The 9,622-nt window shown below is 38.1% G+C and overlaps 1 non-coding gene across 1 annotated transcript; it reads right to left on the bottom strand.

Moving 5' to 3' along the window:
* Positions 1–5,489: 5,489 nt before the first annotated feature.
* LOC112526172 lies at positions 5,490–5,596 on the bottom strand. Its single transcript, XR_003070507.1, has one exon. It is a non-coding gene; the product is annotated as a small nucleolar RNA R71 (small nucleolar RNA).
* Between the last annotated feature and the right edge of the window lie 4,026 nt (positions 5,597–9,622).

A 9,622-nucleotide genomic window follows, 5' to 3' on the forward strand; every position in this document is an offset into this window, starting at 1 on the left:
CACAAGTTCTTTAAAAATTGGAGAAAGTAGTGAGTTGAGATTCAAGAGATTTAATCCAGATTTTGTACCTTAATATCATTTTTATCAGCTCTATATATTTGGTATCAATGATTTTTCTTTCTTTTTTTAATTTTATATATTTGGATTCGTAGAGGTCCAACATGATCATATTTGATTGATGATTTAGTTGTTTTGGGACATCTATTATTCAATCTTCTGATGTACATGGATTGACGATTTGAAGTACTTAATTCTAAGACTTAAGGATTTAATTATATATTTGGAAGATTGTAATAATTAATAACTTTGTTTTTATATTATTAGTAGTATTTATCGTATTTTGTTCCTCAATTTTATGTATACTACCAAACTGCTCAACCCGCCAAACCCGCCACAACCGGCAATGGTTGGGTTGGGTTATACTTTTGAATGAGTTGAGCTGGATTGAGAATTTTTCAAACCTCCATAATTTGGTTAGGTTGTAAAAATGTTCCAAACCGCCCAACTCAACCCAACTCATGTACACCCATACCAATAACCTCTGACCCTCAACCCTCTAGTTCTTCTAAATCTAGAAAAACTCATAAAAGTCAAAAATCATCAATGAAGATTAATTCTAAGCCTGAGAAAGTCAAGAATCCCACTCTTCCTAAGTTCAAACCTGTTACTATTGTTAAGCTGAAGGTGTTTCTTCAAACATCTTCAGCTCACAGAGCTTCAGTGAGTGAAGTGAAACACTCGTCTCCTTTCTCTAAGTGTAGGTTTGGACGAAGACTGAAGAAAAATCTAACTATTTTGATAGCTGAAAGCTTGAGTAGCTCTCAAATAAATTACACCGTTGGTCTCTGTGGTTTGTTTAGAATCGGATATGGTCCTTTGGTTTATAGATAACCTGAAAATAACAAATGGAATCTCATGCAAGTATATATGCTAGACCACTATCGTTTGAACACAGTAACAAAGTGGTATAAAGTACCGAATATCGTTCCCAGAGAGATAATTAAGAAGTAATCTAAAGTCAAAATTAAAAAGTAATTTCAGAAAGTGAATTCAAAGGAATGCTTTTGAGACAGTTAACAACTACTGAAAATGTTAAAAACAGATTAAAAATAAGCAAGGATGGAAGTTCAGGCTGATGTTTAGCAACAATGCGTTGGGAACCTTGCTACATCATGACCTGAGGAGATGTTGCAATATTGGTTCTCAACCTCATAGTTGGATCAAATAGTTCCCTTTCAAGGTTCAAATTAGATGAATTTGCCAACATGACCAATTGGTTAACTCAACTGAGCGTCATACATATTTTATAGTTCTTTCCATATAGTTTGCAACCCGTTAAAGGTTGATGTAGTTATTTATAACAATCTATAACACTTGGTGTTTTAAAAATTTGCATAGTATACTGCTAATGTGGTAAGAAATAAGAATAAAAAAAAATGAAATATGAAAAATAATTAGAATGCATAGCGAAAGCACAATGTTGATAATCATGAAAAAATTATCTTTTTGTAAGCTTGTTAGTCCCGTTATGGTCTACAAGATGTGTACAACAGTTTGTAGAAGGGGGGATGAATATAAACACAGAAAACTTTTCAAATTTAAAATATATATATTGATAAAGAAGGATCAATACAGATTTTACAATATTTTTTGTGGAAAGTTAAGTCAAATACACCTATCTAAACAATTTAAAGTTACACATTAATTCTTAGCAAATAAAGAAAAGATTTGCTGTTAAAGACTTGGAAGAAAGTAAATTCTATCTAGGAAAGAACTGTTTACAATACAACAAAGAGATTCTAACTTGTTCTTGAAGATGAGCGTATTTGTTCTTAGATGTGTGTGTTCTTTTACTTAAGCGTAAGTAAGTTCAGAGTGAGGAGAAAGAGTGTATCTCTTCATGGAGATAAAACACATCTATTTATACCCATTGCATTAAATGCACATTTAATGCAACGTGGTAGGGTTAGAACGCGTGTCAAGCCCTAAGGGGAAAGCTTGTCCTTTGCTACAGTGAATAGTACAAAAGCCTATTCATGAGCAGACATCCTTTCCCAAAGTTGGTGGGTAATAGAGTCAACTAATCGGCTCCATAACGTACTAATGTTTAGAAAGGGTATGGGTTTGTCCTTTTTGTGTATAAGGACAAGACAAAAACAATTGTGCTCAACAAGCTTATTTTGATCGCTGAATGCTGGAATAACCTGAAGGTCTCTTCAGCATTTGCTGAGGCTTAGGCAGTCTTCACACATATGTAGACAAGGTTGTAATCACTGAATACCGCATCATATCACGTACTCGCCAGTTTCTAATCTTCAGTTTCAGTCTTCGACTTTCGCTGAAGGTTCTTTGGTGTGAGTTTTGTCTTCTTGAAGTGTTGCTGTCGCTGATTGGATTTACAATACTAGTTCTTCAGCGATCACTGAATAGACTCAGTGATGATCGCTGGAACTGAAAACAAAAACATAAATACTTCGTATAGGGTAAAAGGGATTATCATCAAATCAATGAGATAGGGGATCAACAATCTCCCCCTATTTGATGATAACAAGACAACATTAAGAAAGTTGTCTTATCAAATAATAGTAAGGAAAAGTAACATATAAAGTACATATCCCTTTAACTATTTTGGGATTTTTTTTCAGTGACTTTAAGAAAAGTAACATATAAAGTACTTGGAGAATTTTGTTAAGTTACATTAAAGAAAAGTTACAAGAATGGAAACTGAAACTGAAAGCTTATTCACTGACTCATAGATTGTCAGTGAATGTGAAAAGTAACAATGAAACTCATAGACTTGTGTCTCTATTATTATTTTTTCAGGGATCTTTTTCAGTGATGTACAAAAACATTTATATTATTTTCAAAGGAAATATTACAAGGTGTTCAGTACATATCTAAAACTTACAGAACATAATATTAATCACTGAAAGTAGACATAGTAAGTAGATTACAATACATGGACAATATTACAAAGAAAAATAAACTAGTCTAAGTCATCTAGATAGATGTAACCAGGTACATCTTCTCCAAGCTTCTTTCGACGTAGAAATTCTCGTCGTATCCTTCGGTCCACAACTTTCCTTGCAAGTTATCATCTATCCAGGACATGAGATAAACCAGATGTCCCATCGGGCATAGATGTAACTCAGACATTCTCTGAAATCTTACTTCACCTTCATAGTCAATGAATATAACTCCTAACTCAGGTTTGAAGTGCACAAAGTTGGGTATATAAGGACACTTCTTTGCATATCAAGATTCAGCATAGAGATGTCTATACTCTCGTGTTTTTTCAGGACCTCATCTAAGGAGAACCTTGTTTCATGTTCGTTCCTTAGGGATGGTCCATCATTAGGAGTGGAGAGTCTTTTCTTCCTTTCTCCCTTCTTTAGAGATGGTCTGTTAGGGACTGCGACATACCTGGACATCCTTTTGATGAGATCGTTGATGATGTCTTTGTTAATCGGCTTATATCTTGACTTGGATCGCTGAATGGCTTGTTTGATCTCCATCCATTCGCTGTATCCATATTGGCTAAGGTAGGAAGGGTACTCGGTAACGACATCGAGATTGTCCCTGGTGATGAGCGTTGAGAGAAGAGTTCCACCGTCTTTGGATCGTCCGCTGATGCTGACGCTCTTGATCGGGTGTGGTCTGATTCTGTTTTTCAATTTTGCTTCGCTCCAGCGCTTGTCCCGCTCAGTCAGCTTCAGATTTTTCTTGTGTTCAACTTCTGCAAGAGAGAGTAGCTTAGCTTGGGCTTGGACAACGTTCACCTTCTTTTTGGACTTTCTCTTTGGAAGAACCTTTTCAGCTAGTCACTTGGCCAGCTTTAGGCTGTCCTCAGTCTGCTTCTTCTGAAGCTCTAGCTCTTCTTCAGCTCTAATTGCCTCGAGTCTTTCAGCTTCAGAAAGGAAGTCAAACTCACCACCACTATAGGTACGAAGAGGGATTTTTACTCTAGTCTGATCGAGTGACTCCTTAAGCTGAGCCATCTGCTGGTTAGTAGGAGTATTGGAGACAGGGTTATTAGAGACCCACTCCAGTCGACCACAGGTAGTAGAAGGAATATGAAGTTGATACAAGGAAGTGACAACTACCTGAGAGGTAGAGTCTTCATATAAAGGTTGAGGGTTTTTGAATAATACCTTCAGGTTCCCTTCTTTAGCGACACCTTTACCTTTCGACTTAGGGTCCTGGTTCTTTGAAGGAGCAGACTCTTCTTCCCTTTGCCTTTCGACATAGGGTCCTGGTTCTTTGAAGGAGCAGACTCTTCTTCCCTTTGCTCCCCCTGGGATGCAGAATCCCTGAGGGCGACTCTTTTGGTGGCGGTTGTTGGACGTTGATACTGAATGGTGAAGTCATCTTCATCATCGTTTTCTTCATTAGCTTCTTCTTCAACATCACCAGCAACAGGTGCAGAGGTGATGGGAAGGTCATTATCCCAAGGGATGACATCAACTTCAAAGCATGCTATAGAACCATGTTGTAGCATGCCATCTACTTCAAAATCGGTTTAATATCTTAACGATTCCCTACACCCTAAGCTCTATTTTATTATTTGTTCACAACAGTAGTGTTTAATCAACTCACCACAAATATTTCCTCGAATTCACCATCTGAAATCATATCTTTATTTATACTATTAAAACGAACTTTTATTCCTTTTTCGCCGTGGATGATATTCGGTATTTTTACCACTTTATTACTTGTAAAAGACGATAGTAGATTGATGAGTGTATACTTGCACTAGTCTTCATTTGTTAGCAGTCTGAGATATTTATTTTATATAATTCTCGTAACAAATTTTTGGCGTCGTTGCCGGGGAAATAGACAATTTTTTTTAGTAAATCTAAATATTTGATTTTTCTACCATCTTGTTACTTGACTTTAGATGTGGTGTATGACAAGGCTACCACATAGAGAGATTTTTGAATTGGATCCGGATATTGAGCGAACTTTCAGACAAAGATGAAGAGTGCAAAGAGTGTTATTATCTACTCTAACTTCTTCCAATATGGCTGAAAATCCACTTCAACAACTCCCCCACCATTGAATGACGCTGAAAAAATAATCAGACTGACAAACTCAAAAGATGGAGGAATTATGGACTATGTCGTTCCTGTTTTTGATCAGTTAAATTCAGGGATAATTAGACCAGAAATAGAAGCTCTCCGCTTTGAGTTAAAACCAGTAATGCTTAATATGTTGCAAACCAACGGTCAGTTCAGTGGTTTGCCATTTGCAGATCCACACTCACACTTAAAATCATTCATGGAAATAACTGACACTCTTCTTATCCAGGAGTATCTAACGATGCTCTGAGATTAACATTGTTTCATGCTCTGAGATTGACATTGTTTCCTTTTTCTTTAAGGGATAATGCAAAGTCTTGGTTCAATTCCTTACAACCAGGATCTATGAATTCTTGGAATAGCATGGCAGAAAAGTTCTTTAAAAAATATTTTCCTCCCACTCGGAACGCCAAGTTCATAAACAAAATTTGTCTTTTTAAACAAATGGACGATGAGGTAGTTCCCGATGCTTGGGAAATATACAAGGAGCTATTAAGAAAATGCCTTCACCATGGCATTCCATATTGTATACAGCTCGAGACATTTTACAATGGGTTAAATCTCACTGCAAAACAAATGCTCGATACTTCATCAGGAGGAGTTTTCACAGCTAGTACCTATAATGATGGATATGATATCCTTGAAAAGATTTCTAACAATAATTGACATTGAGCAGATCCACGTGCACTAGTACCACGCAAAACAGTAGGAGTTCATGACATAGATGCTTTTACAACATTGACGGCTCAGATGACTGCAATAACCAACTTGATTAAAAATTTAACAAATGGTCAAGCAGCACAATCCATAGCCACCGCACATGCTCCAACTGTTGAGTCGGTACAATGTGTGTACTGTGGTGGAGGACATCCCTTTGAACATTGTCCTATCTAAGTTGGGGGGGGGGGAATCTTTGTCAAAAAGAGCAAAGCTCTTACAAAAAAAATGGTAAAAGAGAGAAAAAAAAGAAATATATATATATATATATATATATATATATATATAGTCCTTTCATATTTGTCTTTTTGTGTTTTCCCCCTCTTTTCCCACATAACCGTACGAGAAACATGCTCCCCCTTCTCCATCAAACCGATTTTTGTACAAGAAGAGGAACCCATCACCATTGTCATCACAGTCACTGTTCATCTCCATCACACACCATCACCGCCATTATTCCTTTGTTTTCCCTCCCATCACCATCGTCGACCGTTCATCGCATCACCATCATCGCCCTCGGTCATCAAGTACGGCGCTTCTCCCTTTTTTTTAAAAAACTTAAATCAATCAAGAAGGCGGTAGCATTAAGGCTTGGTTCGAACATCAATAGGACGAGGGAAAAGCCAAGAAACTCGATTTTTTTGGTCACATAACACCATATAGGAAAAGGCTGAGCATGGATTACCAACCACCACCGGGGTTCCCTCACCCTTCCAACCAATTTAGCTAACCTACCACCATGGTTGCTAAGATCAATCCTATCCTATCCCACTCCCCTTATAACCATTCCTTTTGCCCAAACAACTCCTCTACCTACTATTTTCACCCAAACAGTCCCTTTAGCCACTCCCATTACTCCAACAGCCCATGTATCTACTGTCCTCACATCAACAACCCATGAACCTCCAGTTTTGACCCAACCAACCCCCACCTTTACTATTTTTTCCAACCCAAACAACCCCACCCCTTTCTCCTCCACCTAAACCTAAACCAAAAGCCCGTCGACCAGCCACTAGATCCACCGAAGGACATGTTACTAAGCCCATGACCAAAGAGGAGGGAGATGCAATAGATGTGGAAACATATGTTCCAAAGGGTTTGCCTAAGCCCAAACCAAGGAAGCCAAGAGCCAAAAGGATGAAGATCAAGGATGAAGTCCAAGATGATGCACAACACTCAGGAGTACCACCTACATTAGAGCCACTTTCCCAAGATATTGGCAAGACAGAAAGCACAAAATTTGATACATGCCACCAAAATCCCATTGTAAGTCTTTCTGACACTCCTTTACCTGAGCACACACACCCCTTTGGTGCTCAAAGTGATCACACCATAAAAAATGATCCTATTGAGCCTCATGAAAGTCAAGAAATGCTTGGTGAGGAATCCCTATTTGACATTGATCTCAATGCATTTTTCATGGAAGATGAGGGCCCAACTCATTTACTTAAGTGGCCGAATTCCATCACTTCTTTCGATATTATCACTCTTATGGACACACACACCTCACACCACCAGTTCAATGATTCTCCCATGGTTGACTTGGGGATGGTGGACTTGACTTCACAGCACTACACTCCCCCACCCATCTCCATTGCATTTGATAGATTCAACAACCCATTTTATGCACTACCCCCTTTCCCTATTTACATCCCTACTTCCCACATGGCCTTTGATGCTCATGATGCCCTTATGCCCATACCACCCATCACTCCCATCCCCTTTGGATAACAATGTCATGGATAAAGGAATAGGTCTCAACTTGTCTATAACCTTGAGCAACAAGTCGAGCCTTGTTATGGGTTACCACACCTTTTTCATCCAACTTGTTGTGAAACACCCACTTGGTGCCTATCACTGTTTTGTCAGAAGGACATGAGACAAGGTACCAGACTTTGTTCCTATTAAACTCAATGAGCTCCTCTTGCATGGCAAGGACCCAACTAGGGTCTGAGATAGCATCATTGATTTTCTTGGGTTCAACTAAGGAAATAAAGTTGACAAAGAGACAGATATTACCTAGACTACGACGAGTCTGAATACTTGCATCTGGATCACCAAGAATTTGATGAATTGGATGGTCTTTAGTCCATCGCTGAGCTGGTAGAGGATTATCATCTGAGTAGATAGCTTCAGAAACAGAGGATGAGGCTTCAGCTGCAGTGGCTTCAGCAATTGGAACAATTGCTAAAGGAGCCTCAGATTCAGCGACTAATATAGGTTCAGATGCTGAAGGCATTTCATTCACCGATTGATCAGTGTTTGAAGTAKAAGGAGAAACACAGCTAATGGGTACAACAAAGATCTCTGAAGAAGATACGTTGGAGTGACTAGCTGTAACTGGAATGATTAATGGATTATCTTCAGCTGCAGGGGCTTCTGTGTTGAGAGGAACGCCGAAGGAAGCTTCAGGTTGTCCATAGTGAGAGAACATCCAATTTTCTAATTCATCATCATCATTCAAGATGGGTTTTGAATTAGCTGACTGAGATTCATCAAAAGTGACATGGATAGTTTCTTCTATCGTCTGTCTTCGTTTGTTGAATACTCTGAAGGCTTTGGATACTGAAAAATATCTAAGAAATATTCATTCATCAGCTTTGGGGTCGAACTTTCCGAGTTTGTCACACTTGTTGAGAATATAACACGTGCAACCAAAGATGTGTAGAAAGCTAATAGAAGGCTTTCTTCCATGGAAAAGTTCATAAGCTGTCTTCTTGAACCTCTTGACGATCAGCGACCGGTTTTGAGTGAAACAAACGGTGTTGACAACTTCAGCCCATAAATGAGTAGGGAGATGAGACTCGCTGAGCATTAATCGAGCAGCCTCTATGATTGTTCGATTTCTCCTTTCAGCGACCCCATTTTGTTGAGGAGTTCTCACTGAAGAAAAGTTTTGAGAAATTCCCTTGTTCTCAAAGAAGTTATCCATAGTACTGTTTTTGAATTCAGTACCATGGTCACTTCTAATAATTCGTACTTTAATGTTGTTAAGTACTTCTATTTTCTTGATGAACGAAATGATATATTTAGGTGCTTCATTTTTGGATCTGAGAAAGAAGACCCATGTGTACCTGGAATACTCATCAACAATGACGAGTGTATACTTCTTTCCAGTGATAGATTGCACGTTGACTAGACCAAAGAGATCCATGTTTTAGTAGCTGAAAAGGCACAATCATTGAAGAGATTTGCTTTGATTTAAAGCTAACTCTTGTTTGTTTTCCTTTTTCACACGCTATGTGTCACGCCCCGATTTTTTTTCTTTCGTTCGAGCGCCGTGACGTCATTCTTAACAACTTATGTCATGAACAAAATACGAACCACATTTAACATATTTCGTTACATAATTGTTGAAGAGTAAAATACTTTAACATAATCAATGCTAATTAAAATATCTAATCTATCATGATTCAAAACATAGTCCCGTCTTTCTTCATTCAAATCGTCTACTGACAAATAACACCTGAGATATATACATGTATAGTATAAGCTAAAAGCTTAGTGAATACAATATGGTTTCATGATCACATGCACACATAAACAGTGTTTTAGTGTATTTTAGTTATTATCTTGCAAGTGAGGCTTCGACTCATCACTTTTCTTTGTGTATTTGGCGTATTCTATGGACGAGGACTTCAAGACCTCAGAATTGCAAGCCCTCATTTCATGTCCAACCCACCCCGTACGGTGGACGAATCTTGCCGAATCATACTAGTTGCATATCATTTATTTGCAATACTCACTCATTAATGCAAATCTCATCGTGACATGCAACATACATCTCATGCAAGTGACAACATAAATCACATATGCATCATCGTCAT

Source organism: Cynara cardunculus, assembly GCF_001531365.2.
Source record: "Cynara cardunculus var. scolymus isolate 2C chromosome LG 13, CcrdV1, whole genome shotgun sequence".
Lineage (NCBI taxonomy): Eukaryota > Viridiplantae > Streptophyta > Magnoliopsida > Asterales > Asteraceae > Cynara > Cynara cardunculus.